The sequence below is a fragment of the Lissotriton helveticus genome, chromosome 7 (genome assembly GCF_964261635.1).
Source record: "Lissotriton helveticus chromosome 7, aLisHel1.1, whole genome shotgun sequence".
NCBI classification, from domain to species: domain Eukaryota; kingdom Metazoa; phylum Chordata; class Amphibia; order Caudata; family Salamandridae; genus Lissotriton; species Lissotriton helveticus.
Genome location: NC_136068.1, coordinates 674927347 through 674949028, shown reverse-complemented (window position 1 = coordinate 674949028; position 21682 = coordinate 674927347). Strand labels below are relative to the sequence as shown.

The following is a 21682-nucleotide window of genomic DNA, read 5'->3' as shown; positions in this document are numbered from 1 at the left end:
TGCCTGCGACAGGAAACGGCGCAGAACGCAACGTGGTCACACCTCAATTTCGCAGTGAAAAGTGACCCTTCTTTGGCAAAGTGCCTAGCTGTAGTTTTTCAAACCCTACCTCTGCCGGCACCTAGGGAAATGTTAGACCGGTCAGCCCTAGGGTGGTCTTTCCCCATTTTTTTCACCCTTGCCTTATTTTTTCCACCCTCTTTTTCATTGGACCTGGGTCTCCGGGCGCCTTACCATTGCTAATCAGTGCTAAGGTGCAGGTGCTCGCTCCTCCCAACATGGCTTCCGGAATAGGGGAGAGGTCTTCGTTTGCCGCCTTAGAGAGTGGTCACCTGACCTGGGTATACTTAAGGAAAGGAGGGACATCTTTTAGTTATTTGGGGCATCACTGACCTGGGGAACCTACGCAGGAGACTTAGGTGGTAGGGCCTAGAACGGAACCTATACCACTGGGGGTGACAGGGCTTAGGCGTTGCCCACCAAGCTGAGTGAGGGACTCTGACCTAGCCCACTGATCTGGTCCAGCGGGAGGGGAACCCAGGGACCACTTGCAGTGACCTAAAGCAACCCACCTGTCTTCAGCCCCCAACTCACCCCCCCCCTCCTTCAGCCCCCAACTCACCCCTGGTTCCTGCTCCACAAGGGCGCAGGAACCAAAAAGCGCCAAGAAGAACATTTGTCTGCCAGAAGGACTACTGGGGGGGAAATCATTCAGGTACTGGCGCTGCGTCATCTCTGCGCTCCCCTGCTCAGCCTGTGCCCCGCACCTGGACTGCCCTGTCGCAGTTGTGGTCCTGGACTGCCCAAAACTGAACTGAGCTGCCTTTCAAGCACTCTCCCTTCCCAGCGCTGAGGCCCCAAGAACTGGTGTTGCGCATTCTAGAGCTGTGCCCCGTGACTGCTGTGCCTCGAGGCGCTATAATCACCGAGCGCCCCCCTGCCGTTGCGCTGTGTCCTTGAAGCACTGATTGGGGGGGCACTCACCGCCGCTGCCCCGGGTCCTCAGTGTGCCTCAAAGCTCTGCATTGTCTAAGCGCTGTACTTGAGATGCGCTAGCAGGCCCACTCACTGCCGCAGCCCTTGCCAGTCTTGTCAGGGCACCAGTCCCCCGGCCGCGGCACCGAAGCGCGCCCGAAGCCGTCGGATTCTGTTGCGGCTCCGGCGCTCCCTCGGTGGTGCTGGCGCCATCCTCTTCACCCCCTCGGCGGCCCCCGGAGAAGGCCGCTGCCACATTCCGCAAGGCCGCTCTAGGCCCTGAAGCCGGGGACACCTCCATCACGTAACGGGGCGCCCGGCTGCGTCATAGGCCGCGCCCCTGCCCCAGCTGCACTCAGATTGGCCTGCTGGGCTGCACCCCCCAGACGAAGCCTATGATTGGCTGATGCCGGGAGGAGCCCCGGAGGAGTGCGAGCCCCCTCCGACCTGCTGCACACACGGGGCCGGCACTCATCGGCGCGGGGTCCCGACTGGCCCCACTGTGCCCCGCAACCGGCCCAGGCCGCGAAGGCCTCCCCCGGGACCGCCCAGCCGACGCCACACCACAGGAGGGCTTGAGAAAGAGCGCGAGCCCCCGCTTCGGCAAACACCCAGGTAAACCACCCTGGGGAGGAGGGCGGAAGGCCAGGAAGGAGAGCGGGCCCCCTCCAAAGAGCATAGAGGGAGCCCCGTGGCCGCCCCTCCCCGGGGGAAACTGTAGTTGGGCCCCGTTGGCCCCAGTGGTATTAGTAAAGTTGCCGAGCTGGGCCGGTGCCCTGCTGGAACATTTGGGGGCCTAGATTCCAGTAGAATTAACCTCACATTGGGGGACTGTTTGTGCTAACCTGCCCCTAGGCAGGTCCTCAGGGAGTACCGCTGTCGGGCTGTTTTATTGGTCCCTCGGCCCAAAGTTTTAGATGCTTAATGTGGTGAATGGAATGTTAACCCCTGCTGAATAAGCCTGCTTAATGCCCTGTGTATTCCCGATTAAGGAAATGTTCATTCTTGCCTAATGAGATGTTGCCCGCTTTTCAATGAAATGTTTACTCCTGCATAGTGAAATGCTTACTCCTACCTAATGCAAGGTTTCATGAATGCCTGCAGTTATCTAATGAAAAGTTTCCCTTGCTGCCCTAATGAAATGTGCTATTGAGTTAATGCTACCTTGATTAGTTGATTGTCCTGAATGATTTGCCAACCCGGATTTCAATCTAGATAAAAGTATATTGCTTTTAACAGTGGATGTGTGTGCTGTATGGTCCCTTTACACCTAAGCTTTCGGTTTCCTACCTGCTTGCGCCAAGCTACCCCCTGTGGGATTGGAGACCCCAGTTCCTACAGGAAACCTAGCAAACCTATACATTTTTGAAAACTAGACACCCATGGGAATTCAGGCTGGGGGGGGGGACTTGACTGCCTCCCACCAGGTTCTGTTACCCAGAATCCCTTGCAAGCCTAAAGAATTGACAAAAACCACATTTTTCTCATATTTCTGTGGTGAAACGTTCTGGAATCCGCATGGATCCACAAATTTCCTCCCACCCAGTGTTCCCCCCAGGTCTCCCGATAAAAATGGTACCTCACTTGCGTCGGTGGGTCAAGGACCCGCAACAGGCAAGGGCCCAAAACTTAATGAGGCGACATCAAAATTACCTATCACAAACCAACCTGGTTTTGCAAGGGGGTTCCCATGAGTTTTTGGCCCGGGGCTCTGCGGCCATCTAGGGAAACCTACGTAACCCACACATTTCTGGAAACTAGACACCCGGGGAGTCCAGCGAGGTATGGCTTTTGTGGGTCCCTCATCATTCTCCTACCCAGAATCCACCGCAAACCTGAAATTTTGCTAAAAAAAGGAAAGGACCCACGCATGCCATACCTCTCTGGACTCCCCCGGGGTGTCTAGTTTTCAAACATGTTTGGGTTTGGTAGTTTCCCAAGATGGCCGCCGAGCTTGGGGCCAAAAACTCAGGTGCCCCCCTCCCCCAAAAACAGGTAGTTTTGCCATAGGTCATTTTAAAGTCTCCACCATACGATTTGGGCCTTTTCCTGTTGCAGCCACTATGCCTGCCTACCCACGCAAGGGAGGTACCATTTTAATTGGGAGACCTGGGAGAACTCTGGCTGGGAGGAAATTTGAGGATCCACGCAGATTCCACAACTTTAACACACAGAAATGTGATAAAAAAGTGCATTTTTTTTGCGAAATTTGAGGTTTGCAGTGGATTCTGGGTAGGAGAATGATGAGGTACTCACGCAAGCCATACCTCGCTGGACTCCCCCGGGTGTCTAGTTTCCAGAAATGTGTGGGCTAGGTAGGTTTCCCCTAGATGGCCGCCGAGCCGAGGGCCAAAAACTCATGGGAACCCCCTTGCAAAACAAGGTTGGTTTGTGATAGGTAATTTTGAAGTCGCCTCACTACGTTTTGGGCCCTTGCCTGTCGCGGGTACTTGGGCCTCCCATACAAGTGAGGCCCCGTTTTTATCGGGACACCTAGGGGAAGACTGGGTGGGAGGAAATTTGTGTGAGCCCAGTGATGCCATGCTTTCCCACACAAAAATGTGTGAAAAACCTGTTTTTTTTCAGCTTAAATTGAGGGTTACAAGGGATTCTGGGTAAGGGAAAGTTGGGGAATCCACACAAGCCATACCTCCTTGGAAGCCCCCAGGTGTCTAGTTTTGAGAAGTGTGTGGGTTTGATAGGTTTCCCTAGATGGCCGCAGAGCACAGGACTAAAAGCCCAGGTGACCTCCCTTGCAAAACCAAATTGTTTTGACTTAAGTTTTCAGTTCTACAGCGTGAGATTTTTGGGACAATATTGCATGGAAATTGAGACAGACATTCTCAAGTTTACAGGACATTGTGGATAAATAAATAAATAACTTAGAATTCACAAGAGACACATCACCATATACTCCCATGGTTTAACAATAATATCTACATTTAGTAAGTTATTTATAGCTGTAATGTACACCTTAACAGAGTTACTCAAAAGTCAAACATTCCAGCACAGCTTTCTATTCCTCAAACTCACACACATACTGGTTGGATTTGGCACGAGGGTGAGTGATGGTTCAGTACATAAAATTTTATTAACAAGATATTTCACAGAAATGAAATGCTCGGTCAATAAATAAATGCATAAAAACCGAACCAGTGACTCGCAACTCGTGAGCTATAAAGCCACGACAAGGCACCAACCGTTTTACAGGCCATTCACGCACCTTTCATACCTGATACACACCAGACCATTCACACCATCCGGGAGCAAAAGCAACACATTACAACATTCACAAAAAGGGACAAGGTACACCCTGCTTCAGAAAAAAAAAAAAAAAAAAAAAACGCGGTCCTGAGGCAAGATGGCGGCCGCTTGAACCGAGCGAGCGTCACTCCCTGTCTGACTCGGCTAGCGTATGCGTGTTAGGATGGAGTAGGAGAAGCTTCTTGCAGTGAAAGGCAAAAAAATGCAAGCGGAATTTCGTGGCTGTACCTGCACCGTAAAGGAGAACTGCTGCTCGGTGCTCGGAGATCGGATGCTGATTGATTGGGGAGTTCAGAGGCTGTGGCTCCGGTCCGTGCGGCTGGCGTGCACTGCCTTACGGAGTCGAGCGGACCTGGCGGGTGTGGCTTGCGAGGAAACCGTTGAGCACTCAGGCCGGACCTGTTGCGACCGGAGGAGAACCCAGCCCGACACCTCCTCGGAAGAATGGGAGCGGGCCCGTAGCAGCAGCAAAAGGCACGGAGGAGGGTCCGGCCGCCGGCATAAAAAAGAAACTACCGCCGACAGGAGAGACTGCTGAGAAGCCAGGGTGGCAGGATAAGTCTGAGAAACCCGTCTCAAGGAGAGCGGCGGTGAGTGCTAAAAAAGTGGGGCTGTTGAAGGGGAAGCTGGCAGAGAAAACTCCACTAGGCGGGAAGCCCGGGACTCTAGTATTTGTAGCGGAAGGTTCGGGACGGGGTAAAACAGTTTCCGTTCCGGGGATGTTTTTGACGAAAGCGTGTTTGAGCAAAACAGTTACACAAACATCTGAAAATATGCAAAATTTCCTTGCTGGCAGTAGAACTAGGGGCGCTGATAGTAAGGAATCGGCTCTGGATACGCAGGACACAGATGGTGGGGGCGCTAAAGCTTTTGAGGGCCAGAAAAAAAGAGGAGACTAGCATCAGCGCACTAAACAGGTCCGGAATGTTGGAGGTCCCAGTGATTCTGGCTCAAGAACACAGCAATGCCGTAATGTTCGAGGGATTGCCTATTCCCACAGCCGAGAAGTTTCCTCATAGTCAACAAGTTGATCAGGGTGATTTGTTTGCCTTCTCTACGCCAGCGGAGGAAAGAACTAAGAAAGGTGCCATCAGCATAACAGAAGCCCCTGGATGAGGATAGCTTTTTTTCGCCTGTGGAAGAATCAGATATACTCTACAGAGGACTCTTCGAATGGAAATTTAACTTCAAATGAAGAAAGTGGTAGCCCCCCCCCCTCTAAAACAGCAGACACATTGAAAAGGAACACATCCCACCATAGCAAATTTAAACTATCTGCCACACACTGTGATGGGTCAGAAACCAGTAATAATCTCCAGTGGGACTATGCACAGGCCGCCATTAGTCTTACGGGTTCTGGAGGTTCTAAGTTTTATGAAGAAACACGGAAGGGTCATAGGGGGGAAATCTAATTCCCCTCCCACCAACACCCTGATCTACGATATGCTAAAATCTATACAAAGCGAGGCAACACAGGAACACAAGAGGGAAGAGCTTGCGACAATGAAAATACAAGGGGCCATACGGAAGAATACTAAGGCATGTTCGGAAGTTATAGCCAGAACGGCAGCCCTCGAGGAAAGGATTGTTGAGCTAGAGTCCGGGCTGCAAAGTACCTAAGTAAAAACAACGGCCAATGATGAGAAACTAGTGGATATTATGTGGAAGCTAGAGGACTCTGAAAATAGGGTCCGCAGGAACAACCTCCGCCTCTTAGGGAATCGATGAGAAAGTTGAGGGCCAAGACATTAGAGGTTTTGTCATCAAGCTATTTCAAGTGGCTTTCCCGGAGCTCTCTCACTGGTCTTGGGAAAGGGAGATACAGAGAGTGCATCGATTCCCTCTCATGCAGAAAAAGAACTCTGATCCTGAAGCAAAACCAAGGGCTATTTTGATTTTTTCCCCCGGTAATTTTCTTTTAAGACAAGTTGTTTTTGAGAAAGCTCGCCCTGATGCCAAAAGAATTGCAGAAGGAAATACATTGTTCGTCCGCCTGGATTTTTGCCACGCAACAGTGGAGCGAAGGTGGCGGCTTCGTCTACGGATTACCCCTTTTCAAAAGAAAGGCTGCAAGGTGTTTCTAATTAATCCGGCTCGCTTAAAGGTTATCTGTCGGGGCAAGATGCGAGTATTTTCTTCAGAAATACAAGTGGAGGAGTACTTAAAAGAACTTCCTGATGTGTAATGGACCTGGGGATAAGGTGCTCCCTGGGATCTCAGTTTTACAGTGCTAAGTGTTGTATCTACTCAATTGGCTTATCTTTTTTTCTCTTTTCACGGATGCTATTCTTTGTGTTTTTCTGGGGTTTTTCCTACTCGTATTTTGGGTAGGATATGCAGACAGCGAGTGACCAGGGGGTACTCGGGAAGTGGGAGGCATCATATGGGTCTGTGGACCTATTTTGCCTGTTTTTGTTGTTGGGGTTCGGGGGAGGGAAATCAAGGGAGTGAGGGAAGCTACTGGAGGAGGTATGCTTAGGACAGAACGTAATTTTCGGAAAAAAGGCAAATGTAGAGGATGGCTGTGAATTGTTTTTTCTGTTTTTCTCCTTAGGTACATCTGTTAGGAATTATGGCTAATATCCGAATAGCCACTATCAATATCTGTGGGCTTAACGACCCGGTTAAACGGCGCCGAATTAGGGAAGATCTGCGATTCTTGCGGGTAGATGTTATCTGCCTTCAGGAAACGCACATCGAGGCTAGTCGGCATACACTCTTAGAGTTTGAAGGATATCAGTTAGTCTCTTGTACTAAATTGGAAGCTAAAATTAAAGGAATGGCGATTTTGGCCCGTAGGGTGAAGGTGAGCATAACCAGCTCTTCAGTGGATAGTTTTGGTCGCTGGGTTACCGTGCATGGCAAGTTCCTGGATAACATTTTTACATTATGCTCTATATACGGCCCAGTACTTGATGATCCAGAATTATATAAGGGGCTAAACTTGGAGCTGGTACGATGGCCAGCCCCATTTATTATTTGTGGGGATTTCAATATAAATCTGGATTGTGAACTTCTGAACCAACCTAGAATGTCTTATGTAGGGAGTAAACCTAAAGTATATGGAGCCATACGTTATATGATGGATGTGCACGGTCTGATTGATGCCAGGGCCGTTTTTAATCAGAAAAACCCGTGATATACTGTTTTCTCCACACCCCATAAGATTTGTTCTAGGCTTGATTATTTTTTTATTTCTCCATCACATGCTCCAGGTTCTAGTGTGATTCGGTTTCCAAGAGTTATGTCAGACCATAACCTGCTTGTGCTCGAGGTTAATGTACAACTTAGTAGGATTAAACCCGATGCTTGGACCTTTAACCGAGGTCGGTTTACGGATAGCAAGTATATTGAGGCTATAACTATGGATCACTGGTTTTTTTAGAGGATAATTTGGATAGCACAGGTATTCAAAATGTCTGGTACGCTTAAAGCTGGGATAGGGGGGGAACAACTTGGTATGGCTGGGAGAGTCAGAGGGAAGGGGAAAATGCAGAGATTGTACAAAGATCTAGAGGAGGCGGAGGTAAACTTGATTCAGGTGATTACACAGGGTGAGGATAGCGATATGGCCCAAACACAGATCATCATTGCCAAGTCAGCTATAACTGAATTGATGCAGGCTAAAGCAGCTAGCAAATTTGTAGCTTGGCGATCAAAAATGTTTGAAAATAGTGAAAGAGCGGGACAAATGCTAGCTGTAAGAATTAGGGGAAAGAGAGACCTTTTCACGGATCAAGAGTATTTGCGATCCGGATGTTGGCTTAGTATCTGAGGAGGGGGCTATAGCTCTAGCTTTTCAAAAATGTTATCAAAAATTGTATCATGAAGATATTAATGACAACGAGGTACTACATCGTGAAATTCAGGAATATTTAAAAGAGGTTGAGGTCGAGGCCCTTTCCCCCGGTGAGCTAGCCATATTGGAGGCTGAAATTAGAGTTGACGAGCTCTGGCGAGCTATAGATTCTCTCCCTGCAGGTAAAGCCGTTGGCACTGATTTTATACCAGGAGAATTTTATAAGACCTTTCGATCCCAGCTCACTCCAATTATCTTGGGAGTTGTTCCGCAGAGTGCAAAAGGGCAAGATACCGCCTGAATCATGGCCGAGAGCGAGAATTGCTACTTTCCTAAAGAAAGGCAAGAACCCCACTGATATGGGGTCTTACCGACCAATCACACTTATAAACAGTGACATCAAAATTTATGCTAAGATCTTAGCTAATCGGCTCTCTGGGGTGATTAAGAAACTTGTGTCCTCTTATCAACATGGCTTTGTGCCCGGTAGAGAAACGATTGACCATATACGCCGGTCAATTGCTCTATTTGATTTTACTAAGGTTTCAGGAGACCCTATGGCTTTAATCCTGCTGGATGCGGAGAAAGCCTATGATGGGGTCTCCTGGCCTTTTTTATGGGCTGTATTGAGGCATTATGGTCTTGGCGAGCGTTATATTTGTGCTATTCAGAGCATGTATAAAAATCCAACGGCTTAAGTATCGGTTATGGGAAGCCAGACAGACTCAATTGATATTTTAAGAGGTACACGTCAGGGATGTCCCTGTTCCCCTTTATTATTTGCAATTTACATTGATCCCCTAATTAAAAAATGTCTTTCTAATATTTTTTATTCAGCCTGTTAGAGCTCGAGGCGGTGATACTAAAATTCTGGGGTACGCGGATGACCTTGCCATACTGACAGACTCCCCACATAGTGCATTATCATAAATTCAACGTATGACTTCACAATTTGGCAGGATATCAGGATTTCATTTAAATGAGGCCAAAACACAAATAATTTGTAACAAAATGAATTTGGTGGATGCACGGGACGTGGCCCAGGCTAAATATTTAGGGATTGAGATTAGTGCCAAACCTGAGGAGATTGTGGAGATTAATTAAAATCCCTTATAGATAAAATAGGAATTGAGGCGCGACGGATTAATAATCTACAGCTAACATTGATGGGGAGATGCAACGTTGTAAAAATGATTTCCCACCCCAAAATTTTGTACATTTTTAGAGCCATTCCTTCATTAGTGGATCTGCAGTGGTTCAAAAAAATGGAACATTATTTCCTGGTTTGTATGGGCAGGCAAAAGACCCAGAAGGGCTATGAAATATATGACTTTACCGAGAGAGGGGGGGTGGGGGGGGGGGGGGGGGAGGGCTGATCTTTACCTAATCTCCAGTGTTATTATTGGTCAATAATGCTGAGACATATATGTGAATTAGTAGATAGGGAGGATCTTCCCGGTTCTGTGTCAATTTATCATTTAATTTATGGGGAAGAGGCTAAGGGTTTGTTTTTCAGGCATATTGATTTTGCTTATTTTAAGCGGGTAAGGTTTAAGATTTTGTTGGCAGCTTTCAAGGTTTGGACGGCCGTCCGGAAATTATTTGAGTGGGGAGATTACATATTTACACCCCTTTTATTGGAAATAACCTGTTACCGGAAATGTTTAGGGATGGCTACTTTAGAGAATGGAACGTACAAGGAGTCTTGACAATAGGTGATATTGTCACGGACACTGGGATTATGACATGATTGTATAGGACGGAAATTTGGTATAAGTAATTGGCATTTTTTCAAATTTCTGCAGGTCCAGGATTTTTTTTGTAGGAAAACTGTCAGTTGGGTTCGTATTCAGTTAGTGGAAGCTATTCAGGGAGGCCAATCAATATCTCCACAATGTATAAATTGCTAAACTAAAAGTGATGACTTAGACAAGCGTTTTAAATCGCTGGCAAATTGGAGTACAGGCTGGGCAGGATGTGTGCGAAGAGTCATTAGGCTATCGCTATTCAGCCACTATATCTGCAAACCTGCAGGTTCATTGCTTTAAGACATGGCTAAATCTATATATTACTCCACATCGTATTCAACAATGGGGTGGGGTTGAGGGAGTAAACTTTCCTAGATGTGGAGAGTTTGCTGTGGATAGTATTCACATGTTCTCATCCTGCCCTTGCCCGACTCCTCTGTTAAATGAAATTGGACAACGGCTAGAATTGATTTTTGATCATAGGATACAATTGTCACCACAGGTTATAATGTTGGGAATAGGCGATACGGATCGGTCTGAACCAAAGAGGAGGTTATTATATATTGCTATGGCTACATTGAGATTGTGTATCGCAACGATATGGTTAGATCCTACCCCCCCCCCCCCCCCCAAATTTTTTTGATTGGTTTAGTAAAATTATAAACGTAGGGAAGTGGAAACTACTGATATTTAAGAGGAAAGGCCCGAGGACTCGCAGAGAAGGGGAATTGATTTGGGAGCTATTAATGAATTGGCTGAATTTATAGATTTATAAGAGGAGGTAAGCATAATACAATTTGAGATGAAATCGAAGATTGATCAAGTTTGTGTAGTTTTCTTTTTTCTGTGTATATTCTTCATTGTGCTTTCCGTCCTTCTGTAGCGGTTTGAGGGGGGGGGGGAGGGGAGGGGTGGAATATAATTTAAAAATGGGCAATTACATAGACATTGTGGATTCTGTTACTTTTGGTATGTAATGTTGTTAATGTCTTTTCCCAATAAAAATCTTTAAAAAAAGAAAGAAAAAAAACAAATATTACTGCACAGCCATCTAATCCGCAAGCAAACACACATACTGGTTGGATTTGGCACGAGGGTGAGTGATGATTCAGTATATACAATTGTATTAGCAAGTTATTTCACAAAAATGAAATGCACTGCTAGTAATTGAAAGTATGAGAAACTGAACCATTGACTCACAGCTCGTGAGCTGTAAAGCCACGTCAAGGCACCAACCTCTTTACAGGCCATTCATACACCTTTCATACGTGGGACATATACAAAACATTCACACCGCCAGCCGCGAGCCCATCACATTACAACACTCACACCAGCAGACAGCGCCATTCAAGGGCCCATCACTTTCACACGCCCACATTCCTGACACAGCAACTACACAAAGTGATGGACTGCGTGGAGTGTCGCTCAGCTAGCAGTGTGTGTAGTGACCCACAGAAAGTAACTACTCCCACACCGCCAGCCGAGCGCCAGTCCACCCACACCGCCAGCCAAGCGCCACTCCATGCACGCACGGCGCCAGCCAAGCGCCACTTCACGCAGGCCAAGCCCCACTCCACGCAGGCCAAGCCCCACTCCACGCACGCCAAGCCCCACTCCACGCACGCCAAGCCCCACTCCACGCACGCCAAGCCCCACTCCACGCACGCCAAGCCCCACTCCACGCACGCCAAGCCCCACGCACGCCGCCAGCCAAGCGCCACTCCACGCACGCCAAGCGCCACTCCACGCACGCCGCCAGCCAAGCGCCACTCCACGCACGCCGCCAGCCAAGCGCCACTCCACGCACGCCGCCAGCCAAGCGCCACTCCACGCACGCCGCCAGCCAAGCGCCACTCCACGCACGCCGCCAGCCAAGCGCCACTCCACGCACGCCAAGCGCCACTCCACGCACGCCACTCCACGCACGCCAAGCCCCACTCCACGCACGCCACCAGCCAAGCCCCACTCCACGCACGCCACCAGCCAAGCCCCACTCCACGCACGCCACCAGCCAAGCCCCACTCCACGCACGCCACCAGCCAAGCCCCACTCCACGCACGCCACCAGCCAAGCCCCACTCCACGCACGCCACCACTCCACGCACAGCCCCACTCCACGCACAGCCCCACTCCACGCACAGCCCCACTCCACGCACAGCCCCACTCCACGCACAGCCCCACTCCACGCACAGCCCCACTCCACGCACAGCCCCACTCCACGCACAGCCCCACTCCACGCACGCACAGCCCCACTCCACGCACGCACAGCCCCACTCCACGCACGCACAGCCCCACTCCACGCACGCCAAGCCCCACTCCACGCACGCCAAGCCCCACTCCACGCACGCCAAGCCCCACTCCACGCACGCCAAGCCCAACTCCACGCACGCCAAGCCCAACTCCACGCACGCCAAGCCCAACTCCACGCACGCCAAGCCCAACTCCACGCACGCCAAGCCCAACTCCACGCACGCCAAGCCCAACTCCACGCACGCCAAGCCCAACTCCACGCACGCCGCAAGCCCAACTCCACGCACGCCAAGCCCAACTCCACGCACGCCGCAAGCCCAACTCCACGCACGCCGCAAGCCCAACTCCACGCACGCCGCAAGCCCAACTCCACGCACGCCGCAAGCCCAACTCCACGCACGCCGCAAGCCCAACTCCACGCACGCCGCAAGCCCAACTCCACGCACGCCGCAAGCCCAACTCCACGCACGCCGCAAGCCAAGCGCCACTCCACGCACACCACCAACCAAGCGCCACTCCACCAGCCAAGCGCCACTCCACGCACACCAGCCAAGCGCCACTCCACGCACACCACCAGCCAAGCGCCAGCCTACACACACCACCAGCCAAGCGCCAGCCTACACACACCACCAGCCAAGCGCCAGCCTACACACACCACCACAATTTGAATTTTTTTTTACAAAAAAAAAAAAATTGCAAATAGATACAAAACTAGTGACACAAAATCTGAAACTAAATACATTGCACTAATGCCAACCTTAAAACAGAATACACATTTTTAAAAAGACAAACCAGGCAGTTCATTTTACCACTCATGGATACTCCCAAAAATTATTTTGTGTGTGGTAAGCTCTATAACAAGCAGGCACACACAGCCCAGGGTTAGAAGGACACCCAGGGCAGAAAAGACGAGTCTCCTTCCGAAAACCTCTTCGCCAACAGACTCTACATCTCCTAGTGGGAAAGTTTTTTGTAGATGTGGGAGGAATGTAATCAGGAAAGTGGCGATCTTTCAATCGAGCCACATCCTCCACCACTCCAAATCTAGGATCACTTACTTGTTCCACACCAACAAGGCTAGATATCACAGAGTGCTGAAACTGAAGAAATGTCAACTTGGACGCAGGAAAACACTCCTTGAACACAATAAAAGCATTAAAAGTTGCTAAGTTGAAAAAGTGGATGGCCAACTTCTTATACCAAACATAAGACTTCCAAATAGCAGTGTAAGGTTCCAACCTCTGATCTACTCTGTCAACACCACCCATGTGCTTATTGTAGTCTAGAATACACACAGGTGTGTGCACATCAGCAACCTGACCACAAACAGGCACATGTGAAGTACTCTCATCATGGATGGTAGTCAGCATGTACACATCCCTCCTGTCCACAAATTTCACAGCTAGTAGTTCTTCACTACGCAAGAAACTGTACTGACCCCTTTGAAGTTTTTTGCAAACAAGCTCTTGAGGAAAACCTTTGCGGTTAGAGCGGATTGTGCCACATGCAAAAGTGTCCACTTTAAACAATTCCTTAAACAATTGCACACCAGTGTAGAAGTTATCAAGGTACAAATGGTGGCCTCTGTTGAACAATCTTCTAGCAAGATCCCACACAATTTTTTCTGAAACTCCAAAAGTGGACGGACAACCAGGGGGGTCAATAGTGGAATCTCTACCAGTGTACACACGAAAATTAAAAACATACCCTGTCTTACTCTCAGACAACATATACAGTTTAATTCCATAGCTTGCCGTCTTGCTAGGGATGTACTGCCTAAAAACCAAACGACCCTTGAACAAAACCAAAGACTCATCAATAGATATTTCTTTCCCTGGAATGTAAATCTCTGAAAATCGATCAACAAAGTGATCAAGAACAGGCCGAATCTTAAAAAGACGGTCACAGTCAGGGTGACTACGCGGCAACGCCAAAGTATTATCCACAAAATGGAACATGCGTAGCAAAAGTAAATACCGATCACGAATCATAAAAGCTGGAAATATGGCTGTTGCCATCAAGGGACTGGAAGACCAATATGAAGCCAGGTTTGGCTTCCTTACCAAACCCATCAATAAAGTCAAACCCAAAAACTTCTTCAGCTCTTCCAGATTTGTGGGAGTCCACCGGGTAGCTCTAGAGTGGGGCCTAAGTTTGTCACTGTTGACCCTCAAAAACTGTTCAGCATACAAATTAGTCTGCTCAACAATCTCACCTAAAAACACATCATCCATAAATAACTGAAAATACTGTATAGGCAAAAAGTTTTCACAATCCACTCTACACCCTGCATCACCGCTAAAGGCTGGCAACACCGGCTCCACCATATTAGGATGAACCCAGAGTCCAGCACTTCCAGTAGGAAGACTAGAAGCCTCAGGCTGCAATCCAGATGCCTCTTGCACAATCGGCACAGCAGTATCCTCCTCTAAAGCAGGCCCTTCATCTGCACTGAGAGAACCTTCATCATCCGATGATTCCATGTGGAGAGAAAACTCACTGCCAGAATCTTCCCCTCCCTCCTCTCCCTCAGACGCACGGTCAGTGTCATAATCTGGCTCAAAGGAAGACTCAAGAAGCATACCAACCACCTGCTGAGCAGTCGTTCTACGGCTAGCCATAATGATTACTAATAAAGGTAACTTGTCACACAAGTCAACAACAACAACCACTATGTAAAATAAGCAATGAACAAAATTCACCTTTATCAAAAATACCTATACCCTGCAAAACAAAACCACTCACTTGCCAGAAGCAGCTAAACTGATCACCACGTACTCTGCACAGACACAGTATGGATCAACAATATCCCACTAAAAAAGAAAGAGAAAAAAAATACACATAAGACAATGCAAAACACATCACAAAGATTTTCATGCACAGAACTAAATGCCACTATGACACCTCTTACAAAAAAAAATTTCATACATTGCAATATTACTTATTTGGAGTACATACAACAAAAAGGTTTTTCTTACCTAAAAAATGAAACTGGACAAAACTGCAGAACAACCACTGTCGAAACCGCAAACAGGAATCAAAAGTTTTAGACTAGATTTAAAAAAAGAAAAAAAAACATTAGAATCACATATACAAAAAATGCACCAGTCCAACCTGACAAGCTAAGGGGTAGGTGGGCCTAACAGTATAACATCAATAGGGGAGCAACCCTTGCCCTTGAGGCCACCCCCACCAAGACAAATATTTAAAAAATCTGGTGTCTAGTTCTTACTGTCCCCAAGGTGGGCAGAAGCCACTAAACACATACTGCTACTCTGCCACTCAGAGAGGGCAGAAAAGGCCATAATCATCCTCCCATAAAGGGGGACGACCCATGTCCAAGGGGCAGATCCCCAACATAAAAATAAACCCTGGTGCCCTAGTGGACCAACAAAAAAAAAAAAAAAGGAGAACTGCCCTTCAAGGTGATACCAAAGGGGATGATGGACGGAGCGCATGAGCAAATCTAACACACACCCCCAGTCAACTGATCTTGATTTCATCCATCATCATTGTTTAGCTCACTTCACCAACCCAGTTCAGACATGGCCATATGCAAATCAGACTGACCCTGTGCGCTTTGATTGCCCTAAATTGGCAGATGTGGGTCCCTTGCTCACTTTGCCACTGGACTCGAGCTAACCTGGCTGATTAGCCAGTAACCGGTCCCATTATGGTTTTTCTAAAAATTTGACCCCCTCCCCCCCTGGGGGGCAGCCAAAGGCTTACAACATGCCCACTAAAGGGAGCGACCCTGGTCCAAGGGGGCGCTCCCCAAAACAAACAAAAAAACATTAGGGCTACTCAAAATGGCCCCCAAAAGGAGAGTGACCCTTGCCCAGAGGAAGGTCTAGCTTCCTGCACATAAACAATCATTCATGGCAATTGGCGGTTTCTATGTGTGCTGCACAATGCAGCACAAATGGAAACAGCAAAAACAAGGAGAAATAAAGCATTTCTCCTCGTTTCGCCATGTTAAGACCAGGTTTTCCGTGATATTAATTTTGTTGATGCCTCCTATTTACGCCACTTTTGTAGAGAGGGGGCAGCATCTTAATCAATGATTGTTGTGGCAGAATGCTCACCGCAACACCCACTGCACATTCCTTTCACGCTAAGTGAAAAATGAAAGGGGGCTTTATTTACAAGAAGGTGTTAAGCCATGTTAACACTGCTTTGTTAATAATGGGAAGATTTTATTGCCACATGAACATCACTAAAAGTGACATTCCTTTGGCGATCGGTGCTTGTAAATATGCCCCATAGTATTTACACTGTTTTAGGCTGATTGCTATGTCTTACAGCTTGCACTTTGTTTTGCATGGGCACTTATCACCAGGTCCGAGCTTAAGTAAGTGCTGCCTCGATAATATTCTGGAGAAGGCGGTATTTGCACTCATGTCCGAAGCGGCAGACAAGTGTAACCCGTTTTGTTATTTTAGATGTTAATTGAGCTATTTGTATCGCAGAAATCTAGGCCAAGAGGGCATGAAGCACTTTAGATAGGTCAGTGGTGTACGTACCAAGGAAAGTAGTCAACAAGTGCATGGATGGAAGTTTGCGAAAGGCTGTTACACATTTCATAAGCAAGGAGGAGATATAAAAGTTTCCTCATTCCACAGAATTTACTAATCCAAATTCCTCAGCCAATACTACTCCCTTCTCAGTTACTGTGCCCTTAGAAGCATGTGTTGAGGGACACCCTTTACTAGAAAATGCTGTACAGCAATATGTGGTGTGTATAATATCTGACATATGTAATTACATAAATACACATAGTAATCAGAGTTCCTGTCCCCAGATAACATACACATTAGTGACTGTGCTAAAAATAGTTACCCTTTAGTCTACTTTCCGGCAAAAACGCCAGGGTGGTTGTAGGTGCTCTTATCTTGCTCCAAATCTTTGGAACTTCCTGCCACTGGCAATCCGGAAATGCAACAATCTACTAGAGTTCAGATGGCTGTTAAAAACCTGGCTGCACGTACAGGTACTTGTGTAACCGTCCTCTGCCCTGACCTCCTGCCTAACTTAATCAGCGCCATGAAACCATTAGGTGACCGTGCGCTCAAAAATTTCTATTAACATAACAACATTGTGCCATAGAATGTACATTGGCACATTGTGGCAGTGTGAAGTGTTTGTTCGTAAATCTGCACCCAATGCTGGCACTGGTTACCCAAGTATAAGTATAATTTCTGATTCCAGCACAAGCAGAAGATTGTGCAGGGATCAGATTTGTGATTTTACAGCACTCCCTTGTAAATTTGGGCGAGTCTAACTAGTTTAAACATAAGGACATTTTAAATACATACGTAAAAAGCGGGTACTAAGCACCTATTTTTAAAGCACTTCCCCATTTTCTTCGGGCTTGAATTCAAAAAGGCTGATATGTTGGATATGGAACATCTCAACTTGTAAAGTGAGGAAGAGGAGATAAGTGGATGACCCAGTCACAGGTGGCTCCAATCGCATTAGGTGGGACGTGCACAGGGGATGGAATAAAAGGCCTGGGGACTTGACCTCATGGTCAAACAAGCATTTACAATGCAAAGGTTTCGCCTTTGGAAAAGTTTGAGCTATTGGCATTGTAAATGACAAAATTTGTATTTATGTGTTGGTTTTGAAAACAGATAAATAAATGGCATTGTCTTTTACATTGCTAATAGCTCTAACTTTTCCAAAGGCGAAACCGTTGCATTGTAAATGCTTGTTCTATTTCTGTGCTTTTGACGTAATCGCAGCACCAACATTTTAGCTTAAGAAAAGGCATGCGTCACCATTATTAGTGCTGGCCGCGTTAGTTAAATATAAAAAATTAAAACATTGTGAGAGAGCATGTCCTGCCAGGAAGAAGACAACTAACAAAAGAATGCTCGGGCTGTAATCGAAAGCTACCGAGTAACAACACATGTAACAAAGGGGTGTCCTGATGCGAGGAAACAACAGAAGATAGGGACGTATTAAGGAGGGACTAATAAGCATATTAACAAATCAAAGGACAACCGTTACAAAGGACAGTGACATCAGCCAATTAAACAGAGGGGTGGAGAGTGGGCGAAGCTTACAGCCCTTACCTGAATACAGAACAGCACTGCTTAGGCAAGACCTAAAATAGAAATACATTTTAATTTACCATTTTATAATGACATCCGCCACGATAAATGGTAAATTAAAATGACCACCTGCATCAAGATGGATGCGCATGGTGCGTCACGGTGCATGCTGGAGCATCGCAAAACAATCTTGGGACCCTTTCGAAGACAGCCATTTGTAGGTGTACATTTTGATGCATGCAACTGGACAACTCAATATGCCCACATGACCTGGATAAATATGAATGAAGCAATACAAACATCCCGTGGGACTTATTTAAGTCAAGAGACCTCATATGGAAATTAGGGGGATATCCACACCAATTGAAATTATTAAATCTGTTAACTCAGTTAAACAGTACTAAACATGCACTGTTGGAAGAAAATCATCATAGCTTTATCGAAAACGAAGGAAATTCCAAAAAGGGCAGGACCAGAGAAGGTTTAATCATACTTATATTGTATTCATACTTTAACTGCACCATTATTGGCAAGCAAGTGCTTACAGGAGTCAAATGTATATTTTTTTCCAGAGTTTTATATAGTGCGAACTTGACCGGAATCGGGTATCGGAGTGCTTTACATAGCACCAGTTGCATTACATGAGGACACATTAATTATGCTCTTTATGCTCATTCATTCACTACAACATTTTCAATTAACGCCGCCATCATTTCCCTATAATTAGGCTCACAGTTTACACGTATCCCATATGCCATCACAATCATGCTTTCAAATCATCCCGAAAAGAAGCCATCTTTCCCCCATTCCTTAAAGTTCTTACCAGAAAATCAATGAAGAACAATTATCTGTGGTATAAAACATCAGTTTTGCAAAAAATAAAAAAATCTTGGTACCTTAAAGTTGTGACTGAGATCTTTCAATGGGTGACTTGTTTGCAAGAAGTGCAATTTATGGGCATCCTTTTGTATTTATAAGCTTGGGGACAACCTACCAAGCACACCCTACAAGCCTATGTTTCCACTGATTCGACTGTACTGCAGACCATTTGAAGGCATGAAGAAATTACATTTAACTCCTATCCATCAAACTGTACACTGGTCAGCAGAAAGATTTTCACATCTTTTTGGTTTGATCCTGATGCCGATCTTTTCTTTGATTGTAGAGGAACACATATCTAATCAGACATTCTTTGCTTCTAACAACACATGAGTTGTTTTTTTCATGCAGCCCACAGCCTTACAGAAATATGGTAAGTGGAGTCACGCCTATTGGGTTTGTACGAGCTGGACCCATTAAATAATATTGCTATATTTTTCGTTTTAACAATAGGTCCTGTATTGTACTAATGATAATCACTGTAGTGCAGATCTTAAAGAGTTACTCGTCTTGTGAAACAGCCAGCAGTAACAGAGAAGACATTTATTCAGTCTCCATCCTAGCTACAAGAGAATAATCTGTGCAGGATACCGGACCGGCCATAAATCTATCAAGCATTGCACACGTTGTCAAACACACAGAAGAAAACTATTTGGAACCTCTCATAAATTAGAAAAAGCAATGGTACTATTGGGATGGGGGTGTCTAAAAATTCAAAACGTAAATGATACTTGATACACATTTCAACTGTGTAGATGCGAGCGGTAACTATTAAATCAAGAATATTACATAATATATAAATGTTGTTCATGGAATACTTATAAGTGCTTGGACTTGAAACGTGAGCTAGAAGTATACCACCAATTTAATATATGCAAAGTGGTTTATAACGTCTCCCTCTTCACTGTATTCACAAGGAATTAATCTGTCAGGCACTCTTAGAACCATGTCCATTCTAAAAGTTCAATTGGGCCTTATTAAAATAAAACTCACAACTGAGGTATATATCATTGCTATGTATTCATCTGAAGCCTCGCTTAGCATCTAGGGAGTTTATTTTGTCCCCATCCATTGCCAATGTGAATAAGCAAGGGAAGTTTAAATAAGCAAACAGGAACTGAACTCGTGCTTTGATCGCAGGAAAGACTACAGGTTGAAAACACTGATTAGAAGTCTGCAATAAAAAATAACTGATACCCCTCGTTTTTGCAGAATCAAGCGACTAAAGCAAAACATCAAATCAGATTAACAGCTGCTATGACAGTACACTACGTTAACTTAACTGATTTAGAATATGATTTTAGTGGTTCGATTGCGTTGTGTAGGTCGGTTTAACTTCCATCTTTACGCTCAATAAAAGGGAGTAGCATCAAGATTTAGAAGCGCTACTTTAGTAAGACAGGACAAGTATTTCCAAAGCATTGCAGAAGTCTAATAGATTCTTCTTGTTATTGTGCGACAATACGTTCTTTCACAAAATAACCTGGCACAAATAACGAATAGCTAAGCGACATTTTTTATTTTTCTTACACAATAATGCTGCTAGGAATAGGAATGATGTGTAGTTGAAAAGTGAGATTTACTCATGTCAATTAGGAGTCAACTTACCCAGAGCTCTCTAATAGGCAATCCTGAAACAGCAAAGTATAACATCCTGCATGAGACAGAGTAAAGGACTAATAACATGAGAAAGGACAATGTAGCCTCTCCTGAAAAGAAACAATAAAACACTACATGATGGCTTTTTCAACAGCCCCATATTTGCCAGGTACTCATACTAAGTGTCTTGTCGTACTGACAAACACCACACTTAAACCAAAACCACAACGGTCAACCACCCAAAAGCTTCAAGAAAGGGCGCAGAGAAAATTACAAGCCCCTTGGTATATGCTTCTGAGACTTCACTGGCACTCTCCACTTACCCACATGCAGATGCAGCAGGGCTCCCTCGCATCACAGGAGCCCTCCAAACCGGCCGCCATGCTTCTTCTTTCTTTCCCCCGGGCTGCGGGGGCGGGCACTTCCGGCCGGCCGCGCTGGGATTGGCCGGCCGGCCAACCACTTCCGGGTCGCTGCGGGCAGCGCAGCGGCCCTTCTCCTTAGGTAGGCAGGCGAGGGCTGATTTTTACGGGCAAATGCCGGGTGGGCACCGGCTCTAGATAACCATCAATCGGGGCGGGAGTGGACACGGACGGCGGGAGTGGACACGGACGGCGGGAGGGGGCGGGAGTGGACACGGACGGCGGGAAACGTGTACAGGACAGCGAGGGGGGGGGCGGAAATGGACAGCGCATCAGTGAAAGGGGAGGGAACGGGAAAAAACGTAACTCCGCCCTGGGAAAAAATCTCGGGAACGCCCCCGAATCTGGTCCGGCCTTGACGGACAGATCTCTGTTCCAATGGCTAGCCTCCATTTATGGAGCTAGCCAATGGGACAGGGGGGCGTATTCCATTCTCCTTACTGGAAATCAAGAGATTTCTCTGGAGGCGGAGCTAAGAGCTCCGCCCTCCAGCGAAACCTAAAAAGTGAAAGTTACTGGAGTCGGCTACCTTCTTTACGTGAGCTGTGTACATCTTAGGCCACTCTGGGCGACCCAACAAATTGGCGCCGAAGGTGGGATTGCGGTATTATCTGCCAGTGAACCCTGATCCTATTCTGCGGCCCACCTGTAGGTCCATGTGTCCTGTCGGCGAAGTGATCGACGGCCTGAT

The 21682-nt window shown here is 46.8% G+C and overlaps 1 protein-coding gene and 1 long non-coding RNA gene across 3 annotated transcripts in view; one reads left to right on the top strand and one right to left on the bottom strand.

Annotated features, from left to right (window-relative positions):
- ARHGEF37 (Rho guanine nucleotide exchange factor 37) overlaps positions 1 to 21682 on the top strand; it is a 360439-nt gene that overhangs the window by 39191 nt on the left and 299566 nt on the right. The window lies entirely within an intron of this gene.
- The window catches only part of LOC144766966 (uncharacterized), an 85918-nt gene that overhangs the window by 30988 nt on the left and 33248 nt on the right, over positions 1 to 21682 (bottom strand). For both annotated transcript variants that reach the window (XR_013598004.1, XR_013598003.1), the window contains exons 2-3: positions 15014 to 15086; positions 14781 to 14848 (exon numbers count right to left, since the gene is read on the bottom strand). This is a non-coding gene — a long non-coding RNA (uncharacterized LOC144766966). The remainder of the gene's footprint in view (positions 1 to 14780; positions 14849 to 15013; positions 15087 to 21682) is intronic.